This window comes from Rhincodon typus, chromosome 16 (assembly GCF_021869965.1).
Source record: "Rhincodon typus isolate 14 chromosome 16, sRhiTyp1.1, whole genome shotgun sequence".
NCBI lineage: Eukaryota > Metazoa > Chordata > Chondrichthyes > Orectolobiformes > Rhincodontidae > Rhincodon > Rhincodon typus.
In genome coordinates, this window is record NC_063347.1 from 49,366,015 (window position 1) to 49,386,102 (window position 20,088).

Here is a 20,088-nt window from a genome sequence, read left to right on the forward strand (position 1 = left end):
CAAACAACATTCAAGGTTTTGATGGATCGTCCTTTATTTACAGTGTAGTGTGGCTCCCTTACATATCCTTGTTTTTATATATTTGCTTCTCAGGCTATGCAGATTTTATCAATTAAGGAAAAAGACTGGTGAGCTGTACTAAAATCTAAGCCACCACCACTCTTGAATGATTTCAAGGAAGAATGTGAAAGGATCTTGGTAAGGATTTGTCTCCAGTGTTCTTTGTTATTCATTCACGGGACAGAGTCTGGGTCAGCATTTGGTGTCCATCCTATGGGAAGGTGGTAGCAAGTCACATTCTTGAACTACTTTAGGCCATATGATGTAGGTACAGCCACAGTGCCAATTGGAAAGGAATTCCAGGTTTTTGACCTGGGCACAGTGAAGGGCCCACTATATGGTTCAAGTCAGGCTGGTGTATTCTTCATAGGTCTCCTGATCAGGCACTTGCATTGTTTTTCGCTGCGTTGTAAATGTGTGCCTTTACAGTATGCCATCTTGCTTACGTCAAGAAACACTGGCCAGCTCAATATCAGATTGTTAAAATTCAACAACATGAAATTGTTCCTATCCTTGTAGTACTGAAAATAAGACAGACCTGACTTTATTATAGCATCTTTCACAATTTCAAAGAGACCCAAAGTGCTTTTCAGCCACTGGAAGTATGGTCACTGTTGTAATGTAGGAAAGTTTTGACATTTAGACTTCAGATAACAAGATCTCATTATTTTCTTTATTCTCAGAATATATGTGTGACTGGCAAGAACGTTTTCAACTGAATGATTTGCTCAGTTTTTACACAGGGTAGTTGAGAGTTAACGTTCTGACAGGTTCATGGCCACATTACAAATACTGGCTTTTCACTTCCAGACTGGTTTTAAATTGAATTCAAACAGTCAAACTGCCATGGGATTTGAATTTTTGTGCTTGGATTACAGTTCAGTGACACAACCATGACCCACGAGAAGGTTTTGTGTATAAAAGTCCCCACAGATATGAAAAATTGTGGTGATGGTGATGGTGATGGTGGAGGGGTGGTTCTATTTCAGAAACCAGGTTATGTGGAGGCTGGAATAGCCTGGGCTCAACCAAATATCAAGGTGATTAGAGCAATGTTCATCTCTAAATGGGAGAAAAGTCTGACCACAACTAGCATATACCCTTCAGAGGTTGGAAACTCACATTATGTCAAATCAAGGCAATGAGCTTACACCTTGCTGCTCTGTGTAATTGAAGTGGAGGAACAAAGGCTGTTTAGCCATTTTAGTTTGATCCGACATCCTTACCTGTTTTGGAGTCTGTGAGACTGTTTTGTTTTTCATCTTTTTCAAAACTTTTAACCCTTCACTTGTAATGAAATCGGGCACTGAATTAGTTTCAAGTTTTACTGATGATTCATTTTATTTCAAATGAGTTGTTTAGCTTCTAGCTTCTTCTATTTTATAATCACAGTTTCTAGTCTTCCTGTCCCAGCATTACAGTAAACCTTTTTTTCTGCATGAATCTTATTGATTTGTATCATTATTTTAAAATCTCACATTATGTCCTTGTAAGCTTTTTTCCAATATGTGTAGATTTAGCTGCTTCAGTGATCTAAAATATGACACTGTCTCTGCTGTTCATCTCTGAATCCTCCAAGTATTCAAACTACTGGACATAAACTTGACTTGAGAGATCACTGATGCTTAGATTTTTTTTTAGATCTATTTAAAATGCTTTTACGCTACAATTGATTGCAGATGTACAGGCCTCCCTCTGTCACCTGCACTCCTATAATGTAAACAGCAATAAATTCCAGAAAGCAACAGCACAGCAATGTGTTAACATTTGGCTATCAGAATAAGGTACTTTTGCCAGTGTCAACCAAAGGAAGCCAGTGTCTTCTAGACCACTGTTTGAGTGTCTTCAGCTACAGAGACTAGTTCTTGAAATTGAAAGTAAAAGCACAAGCAAAGTAAGAAGGTCACTTTCCACAACAAAAAAACCTTTTAAAAATGTCAATATTCTGTTTTCTCTTGTCATTGTTGTGACAGTGTTTGTCAACTGTTACACATAGATCCTTTTCATGATTCGTCTAATGGTACTGTTGTGGATGTGTTAACAGATTAATAGCCCAGAAAACATGAGTTAAAATCATAGTGTGGTTATTTGAATTCTGTTTAAAAAGAATCTGGAAATCAGAAGCTGGTATTCAGTGGCCATGAATGTGTTGTATTGTAAGAAAAAAGGCAGTTAATTCTTAACTGCTGTCTGAGGTTAGCTAGTAAAGCATTCCTGAGAATGTGCAATAAATGCTTGTCTTGGCCAGTTTTGTGTTCTTTGGAAGTAATTTGTAATGCTGAGACGTAGTTTATTTTGGTCTATAGATAAGTTAGACTACAGTTTAAATTGTAGCTAGCACTCCTTTGCACAAGAAATATGAAATGTCATCAAAGAATAAATCGTGTGGAATTGGTGCCTCTTATATAAGTCACAGTGTCCACAAATATTTTTAGATATAACTTATTAGTGCTGCAGTGCATAGGAGCTGCGTGTTATTCACATTGTTATGCTAACAGTGCTAACCTGTGTTGTCCAATTAGCTGTGCAGATTGTGCTGTAAACATTAGGCAGCAGATTTTGCCTGCTGGGAACTGTGAAATGGACAAGAACTACTGATGGCCGACCAACTTTTTCAACCTCTGTAGGAATCTGATTTGGAATTTGAATGTCCCACATATATGTAAGGTGCTGGTAACGTCCACCATTAATCTGAGCAAAAGGTTCTGATGGAGATAAGGCCAGCCAACATTCAAAATGGTCAAAGAAGCCCTTTATTGAAAATATATGCCCTAAGTGATTTGTTTCCTGCTTTTCTTTGTTTCCAAAAAGTGAAGGCAAGTGAAATGACTTGCAAATCCTTAAGATATCTCTGAAAACAGAAAGAGAAATTGAGAGCACTCATGGGATAGTGAAGTGGAAAGAAAGATGAAAATATTGAGATGAAAACTGCATTCGTGTTGCATACTTTCCTTATACAAGGTTACTGGTTAACCATGATATTTTTGCAAGGCAATGTCTCAAGTAGACACTGACACTGTAAATGTATAATGTGAATAACACAGTGAACAGAATGTGAGTAGAATAACAAACTGTCTACCTGGAGTTGGGAAATGCTGGTTTAATCAAGTGACTTGTCAGACTAAATTGAAGAGTAGCTTTCATTAAGGCTAGTGGTGTGTAATGGAACTGTCAGTAGCTCTCTCGGAACAGAAAATATGGCAAGATTCATCTTTGTGTTTTTTGAGAAGATTTGTGGCTTGGGTTGTGGATGAGATTGTAGACTTGCTTGCTGAGCCGGTGTGTTTGATTGTAGATGTTTCATATCTCTGCTAGGTAACAGCATCAGTGTACCTCCAGTGAAGCGTTGGTGTTTTGTCCCCCTTGTTATTTATATGCCTTGTTTTGCTGGGATGGTTGGTATCACTTCCGGTTCTGTTTTTCAGTGGTTATATACCGGTTGGAACGGATTTCTGGAGGTCTGGCATTCCAACCGGAACTCCATCAACAAACACATTGAACTGGATCCGATATACAAACCACTGAAAAACAGAACCAGAAGTGATGCCAACCATCCCAGCAAACTGAGGCATATAAATAAAAGCGGGACAGAACACCAACGCTCCACCGGAGGTACATTGATGATGTTACCGAGCAGGGTGATAAAACGTCTGCAATCAAACACCCCGGCTTGGCGAGCAAGTCTACAATTTATGGATTGCCTGATCTGACAAGAGTATCCATAACCCTTAATTTACAGACACTACCTTATTTTGCAATATATAAAAATATTTTCACAGGCTATGCACCACTCCCTCTAACTAACTGTTTTTGAAATAGAGTGGGAATAGTATAGGTGATTGTCACGCTGCCTTTTGACCTCCAAGTTAATGGTTAATTACAATCCATGGTACTGTGATAAATGTTTTGCATGTTTGCTGTCTGTCAGGGTCCTACGGCAAATGAATTTGTCCAATCTTGACATATTTCTAAATGAAAGTAGACTTATAGTGAAAACCTACCTCTTTTCAACACAAATGGAAACCCCGTTATTGGTCCATCGTGTTCAGGGCACATGTGGGGGACACAGAGTTTTCACAAATATAAATGGATACAAATATGTATTCTTCCTCAAACAAAGTTTATAGCTCAATTATCTTAGCAAACAGAAGTGGAATCAGTGCATGATTCGCTTTCGCATTTATCAAAACACAGCTAAATTAGTAAGTGCAATGCTAACTTTATATTTCAGTCACGATAGATTCTAGTTCTGTGAGAGCAAAACAAAAATGCACCTGTGCTGCTAATGCTTTTCAGCTGGGTCCCTTTCAGTTATATTCAAAGTAATTGTGAGGGACAATAATACCTTCATTTATATCACAATCAAGGTGTTATTCTTTCCATGCACAGCAGCGAATGTGGGAATAGCATTTAAAATCATTATTATAGCTTCAACTTGGTTCTCACCTCTCCTCCGCTTCCAGTCTGAAAACATTACGTTTTTACTAAGGAACAGTACACACACTATTTTTGCCTTTCTGTATTTGCCTGAAATGTGAACTTTAACATGGTGTTCAACATACGATGATAATGCAGAATGCAGAACCTTATCCTAGTCCTTTCCTGAGATTTGTACTTCCAATGACAACCTGCACTTAAAACAGGTTAGTGATCAAAAGCAATAGATTTTCCCTCCTTAACCTGCAAGCACTGAAGTCAGCTTCTAATGCCTAATCCACAGAGACTGAGCCTAACTGTACAGCCCGGATTGCTAGCCAAGCTGAGCTCAGCGAACTTCATGGACTGAATTTAAGACTTACACTATGGTACACAGAATTGGACAGAAAACACAGTAATGAAACCTTCTATAAAGTCCGACTGGCTAGCGCTTATGCTCCAAATGAGTCTCCCCCCGTCTACTTCATCAAATCCCATCAGGCTGTCTTTCTATTCCTTTCTCCATCATGTACTTAAGCTAGGTTCCTCTTAAGTGCATTGAGGCAGTTTGCCTCAACCGCTCCATGTGAAAAGCCCACATTTTAATCATTCTCTGTTTAAAGAAGCTTCTCTTGAATTCTTTAATAGAAGACTATGGACCTTATTTTAGAACTCCTTTACAAGGTGAAGCATCTTCTCTGCACCTACTCTATCACAACTGGTCATTAACTAATTATTTTAGAGGCATTGGGGCATGAATCATTATTTTGATAAATATTTTCAAATTACCAAGCTCAACAATTCTAGATGGAGCAAACGAAATGCTGTGATTGCTAAAGCAATGGGTCCATTGTGGATATGAGATGAGCGGAATTTGAAGAGCTGTTCTTTCTGCCTACCACTTTCCATAGCTAGCAAAACTGCCGAGAGTACGATTGCGTGTTTTTACAAGCAGAAGAGTTAAACCACAAGGCTGCATGCAAATCTTCTGAAAGTAACTGTGCTTTACAAATGAAGATAGAACATATTGTTGGACTGGAGTACAAACAGTTCCACTTTGCTTCTACGTATGTCATAATGTCAATGGTCTACAGGCTAAGGAGGGACCTACATGCCAGCACTGACAAGCAACAAGGAAAACATTGCACTTCCCTCATTTTAAATGAAATATGTTGTTACCTTTCGAGCATAAATAGCTCAGTGAAACTGAGTGCTGCTGATAGGGCATCAAGAGATAGTGGAATGTACTATTTCAGATAGCATTTTTCCACACTGCTGTGAGAGCTACATCACTAATAAAATTTTGACAAAAAAAATGTCATCAAAGCTTTCACACATTCCAGTTGAGTCTTTCATTTTTTTCTCTGGTGCACAACGTTGCTATCTAAGGACCCTCAGTATGTGGTATGGAAGCCCCACTGTTCCATGCATATTGCTGAATCCCCGAAGAGCAGCTCTAGGCTTAACATAGACTATCAAATGCTTTGAGGGCTGCTGTGAGTGTTTGTGTACCACAATAACATATGCACAAAGATGACATTCAAAGCAGTTCCTTTGAAGGTGAATTGCAGGAGACTGTCATGATGAAAAGATTTACTTTCAGTCCACATTACTAACTCCTCACCCCAAAATTGTTTCTGAAACAAGTCGTTGATGAGAAACGTCATCTCTGTTTCTTTCCTAAATTACTGACTATTTCAAGAATTTCCTGTTTTTCATTCCATTTATCTGTGGCAACCATGACTCAGTTGGTGGCCTCTGAAGGATGTGAATTCAAATCCCACTCCAGGGCCTGAGCAAAACAATCAAGGCTGACATTCAGTGTAGAGATAGTAAGAACTGCCGATGCTGGAGTCAGAAATAACATAATGTGGAGCTGGAGGAACACAGCAAGCCAGGCAGCATCAAAGGAGCAGGTAAGTTGACGTTTTGGGTTGGAATCTTTATTTGCTGAAAAGAGGGATCCTGACCCGAAACGTCAACTTTCCTGCTCCTCTGATGCTGCCTGGCCTGCTATGTTCCTCCAGGTCCACACTGTGACATTCAGTATAGTACTGTGAAACTACTGCATTGTTGGCTTTGTTGTTTATTTGGATGAGGAATTATATCAAGGCTTTGAGCACTCTCTTAGTTGGACATAAGGCATTTCATTACACAATTTTGATAAAGAGGAGGGGTTATCCCTGGCATCCTCATTAATATTCATTCTTCTATTAATATCATACAAGTGGAATACTGATCATTATCATATCGTATTTGTATTACTTGCTGTGCAAAATTTAGCTATTACAATAATAGCAACACTTCAAAAAAATAGAGCACTTAGTACATTCTGTGGTCTTGAAAGGTGCCTTGTATTAAAATGTATTTCATGCATTATTTAATTTGAATCAGTTTGCTATTTACTTCATAAGTGGACTTTCTTTGCTATAAAGTACGATCTTTGCTGAATGACTTGCCCAACCCCTGACTCATTGGCTGACACTGCAGTCTGAATAGTCATCTTGCACTTTCTAACACAGGCTTCTACTGAAATCTACTTCAATAGCAGTCACATAGATTCCCCTGTAACCCACGTCAATGGAGTCTGGCTTAGGCTTGAAGTACCAAGACAAAAAAAAGTTAAGCTATTACTTGAGCTATTTAATTAAAGCAATGTTTGATGTGCTTGCAAATAATTGTCTCGAGGTGAATGAATACTTTGCACTGAAAATTGTCTCATCAAATTTTTCTCCCTTTTAAAAGATTTCTTAGCATTTTCCATTTCCTGTAAGGAGAATGTCTCAGCAGACAACACTGAACCATACACACAATGATTGAATTTCATAGTAACACACAGCATTTTCAGGTCCCAAAAGAATAGAAAGAAACATTGTGGTCCTAACATTGACTTTCCACACAAGATTAATTTTAATGAAAATGGACTGTCCAACCACAAAATATAGGTGATAAATCTGGATAATTGGTTTAGCATAATCCCTGAGGCAAATGGTGGGATGAAGCTCAATTAACACAATTAGAGATCTAGTTATAAACATAAGGTGCAGCCGTCACTGAGTTAAACAAATTGAAGCTAGGTCAACGCAGATAGCAATAAGGTAATGAGAATTGCTGATGTTTGTGCTCAAGTACTGAACAAGCTCATATGATACTTCTCTCTTCGTTTTATCAAACTCAGATGAGGTTCAAACGAGCAGAGGAAATTAATAGAAATACATTAGTTCAACTGTTAATATTAGCAACAGGAACCTAGTCTGAGCAATAGCCATTTACACAGGTTGGATGCTAGTGAGTAATTGTCTATTAATTTATATAAATGACTTAGATAAAGTAATGGAAAGTATCATTGTCAAAGATAGGCAGGAAAGTAAGTTGTGAAGAGGAAATGAGGTTACAAAAAGATATTGATAGGTTAAGTGAGTGGACAAAAGTGCAGAAGGATCTGGGTGTTCTTGTGCATGAATTGGAAAAGTTTAACATATAGTGATAGCAGCAATTAGGAAAGCTGTTCTAAAGGCAGGATGTAAATTCATTGGAGGCAATTTAAGGAAGGTATACTGGACTGGAACAAGTAGATTGGCATATAAGGAATAGACTAGGACAGGCTAGGTTTGTGTTTGCTGGAGATGATCCATGAGGTCTTTTATGTTGAGGTGTCGTAACTCATCAAAAAATCTTGACTGCTCTTCCCGCCTGTGCCATACTGTGCTATGGCAAGAATTCCTTTCAAGACACCACACCTTACTTCTACTCTCACTGAAATTTATCACATGGACTTGTATTGGTTCAGGAAAGATTTACAAGGATGTTGCCAGAGCTGGAGGGTTTGAGGTATGGGGGAGCTGAATAGGCTGGGGCTAATTTCCCTGGAGTATCAGAGGCTGAGTTGTGTTTAACAGATTTAAGTGGCAGTAGACATAGGCATCAGAGAGCAGCTTGGTTAGTACCTGCATCCATCACTTCCTCCGGAAGTTCATTCCACAGTCGAACCACACTCTCTTAAAAAAAAGTTGCCCCTCATGTCTTTTTTAAATCTTCCTCCTCTCACCTTAAAAATATTCTCCCTTATCTTAAAATCCCCCCACCCAAGGGAATATATGCCTGCCATTCACCTTATCCATACACCTCATGATTTTATAAACAGGACATAGGTTAAGCCACTTTTGGGGTATTGTGTGCAATTTTGGTCTCCCTCCTATTGGAAGGAAGTTGTGAAACTTGAAAGGGTTCAGAAAAGACTTATGCGGATGTTGCCAGGGTTGGAGGGTTTGAGCCAAAGGGAGAGGTTGAATAGGTTGGGGCTATAATCTCTGCAGTGTCAGAGGCTGAGGGGTGACCTTATGGAGGTTTATAAAATCATGAAGGGCATAGATAAGGTAAATAGACAAGGTATTTTCCTGGGGATGGAGGAGCCCAAAACTAGAGGGCATAGATTTAAGGGGAGTGGGGAAGGGTATAAAAGGGACCTAAGGGGCAACCTTTTCATGCAGAGGGTGTTGCATGTGTGGAATGAGCTGCCAGAGGAAGTGGTGGAGGCTGGTACAATTACAATATTTAAAAGGTATCAAGATGGGTATATGAGTAGGAAGGGTTTAGAGGGATATGGGCCAAATGCTAGCAAAGGGGACTAGATTTAAATAGGATATCTGTTCTCCATGGACGAGTTGGACCAAAGGTCTGTTTCCGTGCTGTATATCTCTATGACTCTATAAGGTCACCTCCTACGTGTCAGTGAAAATAATCTCAGCCTAACCACCCTCTTCTTATAAGTCAAACCGTCCATTTCCGGCAACATCCTGGTAAATCTCTTCCAAACCCTCTCCAGCTTAATAACATCCTTCCTATAACAGGGTGACCAGAACTGGGTACAGTACTGCAGAAGAGGCCTTGCCTACATCCTGTACAACCTCAACCTGACATCCCAACTCCTATTCTCAAAGGTTTGAGCAATGTAGGCAAGCGTGCTAAATGCCTTCTTAACCGCCCTGACTACATGTGACACCAACTTCACAGAATCAGAGAATCATAGAATCTGTACAATGTGGAAGCAGGCCATTCAGCTCATCGAGTCCACACTGACCCTCCGAAGAGCATACCACCTAGACTCATTCCTCCCTACCTTATCCATGTAACCCTGCATTTCCAATGGCTAATCCACCTAACCTGCACCACTTTGAACTGTGGGAAGAAACTGGAGCACCCAGAGGTGTACTGGTATAATTATATACCTGAACCCCCAGGTCTCTCTGTTCTATAACACTAGCCAAAGCCTTACTTTTAATTATATAATCCTACTCTTGTTTGTTTTACCAAAATGCAATACCTCGCATTTATCCAAATTCAACTTCATCTGCCACTCCTCAGCAAATTGAACCAATCTGTCTGTAATCTTAGATAATCTTCTTCACTGTCCAGTACACCAACAAGTTTGGTGTCATCCACAAACTTACTAACCATACCTTCTTTTTTACCATCTCTTTTAATAGGAGGAGTCTGAGAAATTCAAGCATCCATATTTTTAAGCACCGAGTCAAACACACAATTCAGCTCAGTGCACTGATTGTGTTTGTGATGTTGATGGAATATCAATCAATTTCATAGCTTAAAGGAAAAGATACATTTTTGGGTCCACAAACATTCCTGCTCCTCTGCTAATAAAGTCTGTGGACATCCTACAACCGCAAAGGTCAATAATAATAATTAGACACACACATTCTGCAGTTCAGCCTAATTGGTCCATAATGAGGACTAATAACCAGGATGTTCTCATGGAGAAAGAGAAGGAATTGGTTTAACAGTCAGTATGTGTCTGTGAGCAGCCTCGTGACTTTAATGAGTCTCAACTAAGTTACTTTACACAATGAAATATTGTGTGTTCTTAGCCAACAGGTTTTCAGAGAAACTGAAAAGTCAGTTACCGAAAAAAATTACTTCATAACATCCAGAGTAACTATTATAGATGTACACTTAGTGTACACACCAGATGATGCACTTTTTAGGTTATGTATTAGCTTTTAATTTTTGTTTATTTAGTGAAAAAATTATAATTTAAAAATAATTTTAAGAAGTGAATAATGGAAAATACTTAATGATTTGCAAAGGGTTATAGGTCATTCTGCCAAGACAACAATGCTTATGGTACAAGTAATGATACTGTAAACCTGACAGATCAGGACAATATTTAGCAGCAATTTCAAACTTGATGACTGTTACATTGAAAGTGCACTGTGATGCTTGTAGAAGAGCAGATTTGTTTTGTACAGTTATTCTACTGCGACCATTGTAAAGCCCATTTTAAACTTGCTAAAGTAAAACTCATTCCTTGTTAGGAACCCTCACCCTACGTCAGAGAAAAAAAATGCATCCTACTTTATTTTTGATGCTCCTTGCCATCCTGGAGTTCTTCACTGAGCTGCCTTCTGGATCTGGGAGAATTTCACAAGTCACTTTGTATGGCACTGTTGCCTGTGGATTATGCTTACCCTCCACAGCACATTAAAGCAAACATATATTTTTAAGAGAAGGTCCTTGCCAAGCTTTTCTCTTGCTTATCCTTGTGGGATAAAGCCATATGGTTGACACTGATGGAATGTGCAGGGAGTTCACTTATGTTTTTGAACATCATCTCTGAAATGCCTTACTGGGTTTTGTCTGACTAATGTTCTCTCATTTCATAATGGCATTGGCACAAAAATACAGTTCCGTATCTACCGGCAACCTGGCTCAGCCAATTTCCCATTATTAATATGTATGCCAAGTCAGTGAGAGTTAGCCCTTTGGAGGACATCACTTCTGGGCCTGATTTTGAGAGAGCAAAGCCATCACCGTCTCATTTTATTTATGATCCATGTAAAAATATAAATTATGCACTGCTAGTGAATATCATTTAACTGTTGCATTTTGTTTTATTGTTGGAGGCTAGTGTCACAGAAAATACAAATTGTTTCATGGTTGTGTGATTACTGAAGGATAAACAATTAACTCAAAACAATCAGCACATTTACCAAATGATAATCTGCAGTTTATTAGCGGAAAATAGGCATCAGTATACATGAATAATAATAAGGCTAGCGCTATGCCTGGAGTAGGTAGTGATTTTTGATTGAGCTCACTGTAAAAATTCCATATGGACTGGATTTGGACCAGTCTGTAGAGGCTCAGCCTACAAATTCACCTTTAATGAAGTGTGAGTTGGTATCATGTTGACATTGCCTATCAGAGAGGTTATAGAATGGCCATCGTTAGAAATTATAAGACTGATGCAATGTGTTGTTCAGCAGAGGTTTTGCAGAGCAGAGATGCCCTCGTTTTGCCTTTGACCTGGAATTACCTCATGCAATTCACAGGCACCAAAACAAGAAGTGGGACTTGAACATTGGTGGGCTGCTGCAATTGGGTGAGAATGGGAAACTGGTACCAACCCAAAAGGAATGATCAGCCAAACTTCTCCAAGGCCTTTAAACATGTTAATGAGGCTGAAGATTTTGGATTTATTCTGGCTGTGCAATTTCACCTGAGTTTCAGACCAGCAGCTACTGTGAGGTAAGGATAGCTTTGAGGAAATGGTAGCTGTCTTCTCAACATTAATTGCAAGCCGGGGGAGCTACTACATCACCATTCCCCATTGGAAGTAAAACTTGCCCCAAAAATATTGCTCAGCTTGAGCACATTAATATCAATGGTGCATATTATTTGAAGTAACCATGAGTAGTACTAAAGTGATTATTTGAATAATTTAATAATAACAATTTTGTACTTATGTCATGCCCTCAATGTCGGAACATGTCTCAGAGTCTGCAGAAATAGATTGAGCAAATAAATAGTAAGAGAGACATCTAAACTTTTAGTTGAAGTGCGAGGTTTTAAAAAAAGAATTATCATTAGGGTAGGAATCACAGTACAATACAGTCTAGATGGTTGAAGGTACAGATACCAATGGTAAAGTTAAGAAAAAGGGCAGTTCATAAAGTGCCACAGTCAGAGCAAAGTTTGGGTCAAGCCAGAGATGGGCTTTAAAGGAAGGATTTAAAGCATAGGGTGATGATTTTAAATTGATGGCCTATGATGACAGGAGAGCCAAGGCAATGTTGTTGGGTGAGAACCACCTGCTGTAGGACAGGATATGGACAGCAACATTTTAGATTGGCTGAAATTAAGAGAACATGGAGAATGAGAGGCTGGTCATGAGACTATCAAAATGAAAGCGATGGGAGCTGAAAGCATACAGTTGTAAGGCACTCTCACATTTTATAAACAATAACTTAGATTGATCTTTAATATTGAAAATTTCATGGTAATCAAAGAAAAATTGATAACAACATGAGGAAGGATATATTAAAAAGGTGACTAAAAGATTCTTAAAGGTTAGAGTAGGAAAGACTTAGTGAGGGAATTCCAGAATTTAAGAACTGGACTATATAAGAGTCAGATGGAAGAATGGAGTAAAAGTGTAGAAGAGGCCAGAATTGGAGGAACAAAAGTTCTTGCAGATTTGAAGGGCAGATGCAAGTGTTAAAGATTGAAAATAGTGAGGCCATCAAGGGATTTAAATACAACAATGAGAATTTTGGATGTGAATTGTTGGAGAACTAAGAACTCAGTGTAAGGCAACAAGCACAAATGTTGAGTGACTGTTGGTGTGCGTTAGAATATGGGCACATAGTTTTAGATGGACTTAAGTAAATAAGGATTGAGGCTAGCTAGGAGAATAATAGAATCATCATGATTAGAGAAGGTAAAAGCACAAGGATCCAAACATCAGTGGCAAAGACTAACAATATGACAGAGATGGAGTTTGGCAATATTTGTGATGCAGAGAATATGGGATCGGAAGCTCATCCTAAGTTTAATAAGGCTCTGGGGTTGTCAACAGCTTCAACTTGAGACAGCATCCAAGTAGATGAATGGGCTTGGAGGCACTTGTATGATGTTTATGGCTGGGGCTGCAGGCAATACATTAGTTGCTCCAGTCTTAAACTGGAGAAAATCAATGTTCATCAACAACTGGGAAATAGGGATAGAGGAGAGTTAGGATTAGATGTTTTCACTGTGGCACCAGTCACTAGTTTTGGTTGATGTTGTCTGAGCGGCAGCCTGAAGGAAAGGAAGGTGACCAAAAGTAAGTCCTTGGGGGATTCCTGAAGCAATAGTGTAGAGGCATAAATGGAAGCTGTGGCTGTGATTACATACATAAGAGTAGAAACAAATGAAGAAAAAATCCACTCAATAAAGTAGGGGCATTAGAAAAGGGTGGTGAGTTTGACTACATCAAGAATACAAAGGGTTTAAGAAGAAAAAAGAGTGATCATACACCATGGTTTCAAACATAGACAGTGAGATCTATGATTTTGCTTAGAATTGCTTCAGGACAGAATCTTGTTTGGAAAGCATCAACCTTTGATGTCGTGAGAAATTAGCACAAATTTCAGAGGCTTCAACAAACTTTAGAACTTTGGAGGACAAAAGGACAGTTTAAGTTACAGAGGTGTCATGTATGGGCTCTATGGTGGGGCCAGTGGAACCAAATGATGACAGAACTTTTCAAAGTGAGGAAGCAATATGGCATGAAACGGAGTCATAGGAAGCTCCCAGTTTCAAATGCCATGTTTGTTTATCTTAGTCAAGGTGGGAATGGGAATGCTATAATAGCTCCAGCATCTTGTGATCTGGGAGAACAGTATTATGATCTAGTTAATCTATGACAGGCCATGTCAGATCCCAGACTAAAATCTGGCTTGATAGATCATGTTTTGCTTCTGTTTTCATTTAAAGGTGTTTTTTTTTAACTGAGACACAAGCACATTAGACAATAACACGAACATATGTTACACAAAAGAAAAGATGATACAATTGAATGATTCAAGCTATTCACATGTAACACAATTTGAAAGATTTCGAAACACATTAAAAACATAATCCCAACTATCCCAACACTGTCACTTTGCATTACTGAAACCTGAGAGAGAGCTTGCTTATCAATCACATATATAGGTTTAACTTAGCCGTTTCTTCCAATTCACAGTCTTAAGATTTTGGTAACTTCTTCCATTTCCTCTAAATTAAATGATGTAAATATGAATCAAGCACTTTACATAATGGATGGACTAGGCAGAATTTCTCCTTTCCTAATCAGTGACACTAGCCAGTATAGTGAAAACATCCTGTATTTGTATAGTGCCTTTCACGTGGAAAACTTCACAGATATTTTTACAAAAGGGGAAAGGAAATAAATGAAAATATATAGAAATGAAGACCAAAACTTTGTGATGTGATAACTGAAAGCTTGGTTAAAAGATGGCTTTGCAGAAACCTTTTAAACTAAGCACAGAGAAATGCAGAGTCTGGCAGAGTTCAAATGTGGAGTTCCATGTCTACAGGTCAGAACCCCAAAGTACTGTGAATATTTGTAACTTTTAATTCTAAATAAGTTTTTAAAAAGATTGCTGCTACAACAAAAAAATGAAAATTAAGTAGCTATCTCAAGAATAAGACACATGGAATGTCACACCTACAGTTACGATAGGAACTTCAAACAATAGCCTTCCAAACTTGTACATGAGGATGGGAGAAGAAAATCAAAACAGATTAGACAGTGATCTAATCTAACTACAAAGATAATGAAGGCCTGATAACCCATTGATGCACAGCAAACCAATCTCTGCAGATTACGTCCCAAATTGCAAACACATTTTGTGCTTTCCTCTATGAAGAATAGACAAGGACAGGAGTTAAAAAGCCAATTTCAATTCTGTTGGAGTGTACTGGTGAGTTTAAAGACCCTGAAGTGTACCGGTCTGGGTTTGAACCTCAGCCTGTTGTGACAGTCGCGGTTAATAACTATTCCTTATTTACCCTTGTGTTGCAGGCAAAGATGTTCTTTCACTCCAAGTGCTGCAAGCAAATTTTTAAAAATGAAATAGATCAATAGAAGGACTTTATGTGACCCTGAACGGTGGAATTCGCATCATTGTTGAAACTGATCAGAACCACACAATCCAAAGCAATCTGGATTGTGACAATAGATGAAGGGAAATAGAATGGGGAGAACAATTGCTGAATCCCAATTATTGGTTCCATTGTCCTGCAATTTACTTTCTTCCATTAAACAGAAATCTCAGCTGTGCAACACCAGACTAGCCCACTGCACTTAAATAATGGCAGGGTGAGCAGGACCTGGGGAAACAGATCATTTCCCTGCCCCATTGTATAGTTTATGACCCTTGAGACTGCCAGTAAGTGAGCAGCACCAATCCTAGGGTGACAGAGCTCAACCCACTTTTTTTTGATTGAAGGAAGAGGTCTGTTAATTGCTACCTTTCCTCCTGAAATAGGCCCAGACACTTGTTACTTCTGATCAATTATGTTCCCGTAAGTAAACTACATCTTCATTACACTCAAGAGGTAAAGTGAGTCAGTGTCACAGTGGGCCTGTGATGGAATTCATAAATCCTATTCCCACTTTAGGAGCAGATAAACCTTGGAGAAAAATCCATGGCGAAAGCTCTACTCAATTCTTGGCTGAATGGAGGCTAAGATCACAAAGGCAAACTGGAAGGCTGGAGGAGGTTGCAGATGGAGCAAGACCACAGTCGAATATGAAGATAAGGTTGACCTTTCAAAATTCAATGTGATGGAGTACTAGGTCAGTGAAAATGGATTGTTCCCTCTGGGATACCCTTGTCCGTTCCTCGACTACCAACACCACACCCCTTCCCACAGCACATTCCTTTATAACCGCATAAGGTGCAACATCTGCACCTTCACCTCCTCCCTGCTCACCATCCAAGAGCCTGAACAGTCTTTCCAGGTGAAGTAGCATTTCACCTGTACCTCCTCCAATCTGGCCTATTGTATTCACTGTACCCAATGCGGCCTACTCTACATTGGAGAAATTAAATGCAGACTGGGTGACCACTTTGAAAAACACCTCCAGTCGATGTATAACCATGGCCCTGACCTTCCTGTAGCCAGTCATTTTAACACAGCGTCCTGCTCGCATGCACTTGTCTGTCCTCAATGCTCCAGCAAGTCACAGTACAAACTGGAGGAGCTCCATTCCTTCCCTTTTTTTTAGCTTTGCATGTTACATTCTCTGTCACACTTTCTTCCCTCCCCCCACTCCAGTGGGATTATCTGTTCTTTCCAATTTGGCAGTTAGACACACCATTGTTCTGCCATTCTCATATTCTGATCATTTAATCTGAACTATCAACATCCTTTCTCCCCCTGCACTAAACCCCACCCCCCACCACCACTATAGCATAAATGCTGCCCCCTCCATACTTCATTTCAGCTCTGATGAAGAGTCATCTAGATTTGAAACGTTAGCTTGCTTTCTCATCATGGATGCTGCCTGACCTGCTGTGATCTCGAGCACTTTTTGTTTTCAGTGAAAACGGGACCTGATCCAATGATCAGAAATAAGTGTGAGAGAGGAGAGGTGCTGATGTGTTTCAAACATGCTTTAGATTGTGAATGCCTAAGGATAAGAGATCAACAAGGAGCACATTAGAGAAGTCAAGGGTTGGCAAGGATTTTCCATGATGAAGGAACTGAAGTTGGAACGGATGAGCAATGTTACAGAAGAATGAGCGAGTTTGTCGGGATATATCAGTATCTTGCATTGCAGAGTCACCTGCTGGCCAGGACCTGAAACTATACTGATAGTTGACATAGTAAAATTAAATGAGGCATGTTGATGAATCAATTATAAAAGGCTCCAGAGAAAAACGTGACTCAAAACGTAGGCAACAGCAAGTTGGGTTCCTGGACAGGAGAGAGCGTGATGGGGGCGAAGGGAGAGACAGACAGAGAGACCTTTCAAAATAATATATGGACTGTGTTAAAAAGCATTATTAAGGCAATATCCAGCATTGCTATTACTCTACTTAATTTGTTTCCTGATTGGGAGGCACTTTATCAATCCAACCATATTGATATTATTTTCCAAGTTGGACAGGCATGTATTCAAATACATTTGTCAAGACCGCGCTCAGTTTTATTTTTAATTGAATACAATGGAATCTTTTTCCAAGTATTAACTACCAGGATGCTGAATAACAAAAAGCTATAGTTCTTACCATCAAACCTGTGCTATTTTCAATTTTTTTTTTCAAAGACTCCATTAGTCAGATCTAACATAAAGAAATATATTCCCTGCTGCAAAGCCAAGTAATGCCAGCTGTTTTGAAAGAAACTCTTTGGAGAACACCAATTGTTCCTCTCTCCAGTGATTAAAACCCTCTTGATTTTTCCTCCAGTAAAAGTAGAATATTTCACTGAAGTCTTTTCCAGGTTATTGGGCTGAAAACTGTCCAGTTGGTAGGTATGGTATATCCAGATTGTGAACTGAAGACCAACTGCTGCCTTGGTGAGAGTGAGCACATTGGAGCAATTATATTCACTTGTCTCTTTCTTTTTTGAGAAAATATTTCAGTTTGTCTAGAAATAACAATAGATAGTTATTTTTGTGACAATTCATGGGTGTAATCAAACAAAATGGCACAGTAGCTATTGAATTGGTCCGTACAGTTCCTTAATTACCTGGCTGCTTTCAACTAATATGTCTTCCATCTGCTCTGACCTCTTTAAGCGAAACAATGAGGCTAGATTTGACCCTTTCCACAAAATTCATGCTCTTTTGAAACTGGTTATCTTTTGTTGAGACCTGACAGTTCTATTTTTATCAGTCAGTGTGTGTCTATACCTTTCATTTCTATAGCTCAGAGTTAATCAATGCAAATTTCAGCCTAGGTTGGAGTAATGAATGTTGAAATATACATCAGAGTGTTAGAAATTAGCTTTGAGCCTGTAATTTGCCCTACTGGCAAAGTCAGTTTTCCAGTCTCAGAGTGTGAACATCAGGTAATGAAGGACTTACTCATGGCACAAGGGAACCATCTGGATTTTCACAAATGATGAGGTAACTCTACGAAAAATTATGCGGATTAAATTTCCCAACTCCACGCCCACCTCTGCCTTCCCAATTCTACATTCTTTTACTCCTCCTTCCCCACTGTCTGCCCTCCTCCTTAACTCTTTGTTCTCTCCCTTCTTCCCAACATCCCATCTTCTTCCCCACTCCCAACCACCCCTGATCACTCTTTCCCTTTTACCCAACTCCCTGTTGACCTCTTCTTCCTAGCTCAGGGACCTGATATTGGAGATCAAAATGAAACATTTCTAAATAATCGGAATAACCTCTTAAATGTCAACTAAATGATTTTCTGTTCAACACAAACACAGTAGTGAAGGGTAAATCTTGCTTCATCACAGGGCTGTGACATGATTCGCAACAGGAAAGGGCCCATGATGACGTCGTAAGCTCAGCAGCAGGTTGAGGCTGCAGCAGAAGGAGCTTGCTTGGTTGCAGATGGTGAAGTGCTATCTGCTTTGGAGCAGCTCCAATTGTTGTTATAGAAACCAAGCATTTGGCACACCTTCAGTGGGCCAAGGATGACTGTACATACACTGTGCCATATCTTACTATGCCGACAGAATACAAGCATGCATTTCTGTCTGATTGTTTTTACCACAGAAAGTTCTGAAAGCATTTCCCTCCCAGTTCATTCACAGACTTTTAAAACCAATCACACGAGTCATCTTTCAATGCCTTTCTATAATGAATCCAACTCAGCAAACACACAGGTATTCCTTCTCTTTGGTTGACTTGATTTTGTGCCATGGCCAATTAACATCCTCAATTCAAATGCTTTAACCCCAACAGGACTGTAGAACATCTTCGATATTGAAGGCCAGACAGCAACAGAAAGCCATGAGTCTGTGTGAGGGCAGAGAATGAATAACCTCACTGTCCTTATCCAGCACTGCAGGAAATATAACCCCAGTATCTGACAGCTCTGCCAAGGTAGGCTCACAATTATCAGTTTCCTTCGCAAATGTGGAATATTGTGTCAAAGGTTGCAGAGGGCATAGGGTTTTGATACTTCTAAATCCCGAACCAGAAAAGTCTGGAAACTAAAAAGGATTCTTCACAGCATAGAATGTGTTTATTAAAAGATTTGTTTCCATTTTGATGTTTTAGTCTCAAGATGGCCTGTTATGCATTATAATAAATCTAACGTAGTTACCTAACATTGTAGCATTCCGACATATAATGCAAAATATAATTAAGACAATTGTCTTTCCTTTGTTTGGATAATGACTACCTTTTCTACATGTGAAGAAATCTGTGATTCTCATCATCTTTTTCAGTTCATATTACACAATAGAGTGAGAGAGTTTCAAGTGTACAAGACTTAGGAATATGCCACAACTGTAATCATTAGCACATCACTCTGCACAGCAGTTTGAAATTGCACATAAAAGTGAATATTTGTACACACAAGGAAAACCCTTCCAAATGATATTTCTTGTTAACAAACTGTCAGGATTATATTGTTATAAGATTCTTAGAATCTTATTGGCTAGTTGTTATTTATTGTTAGTAGCATTTTCCAGCAATGGCATTGGCCAGTTTTTTTGATGATGCTGCTGCGAAGCGTACTCCCTAGACAATAATAAGTAGGTGAGCTAGTCTGATTTTTCCATCTTTAAACAATCTCAATGATTAATTATAAGAATGTGATGGGCTGATTGTTCTGTATTGCATTG

At 39.1% G+C, this 20,088-nt stretch overlaps 1 protein-coding gene across 1 annotated transcript in view; it reads left to right on the forward strand.

Moving 5' to 3' along the window:
- LOC109931684 (protein bassoon-like) overlaps window positions 1-20,088 on the forward strand; it is a 430,268-nt gene that overhangs the window by 370,306 nt on the left and 39,874 nt on the right. Inside the window, exon 13 of the mRNA XM_048606748.1 lies at window positions 19,202-19,342. The gene's annotated coding sequence lies outside the window, so the exon portion shown is untranslated. The remainder of the gene's footprint in view (window positions 1-19,201; window positions 19,343-20,088) is intronic.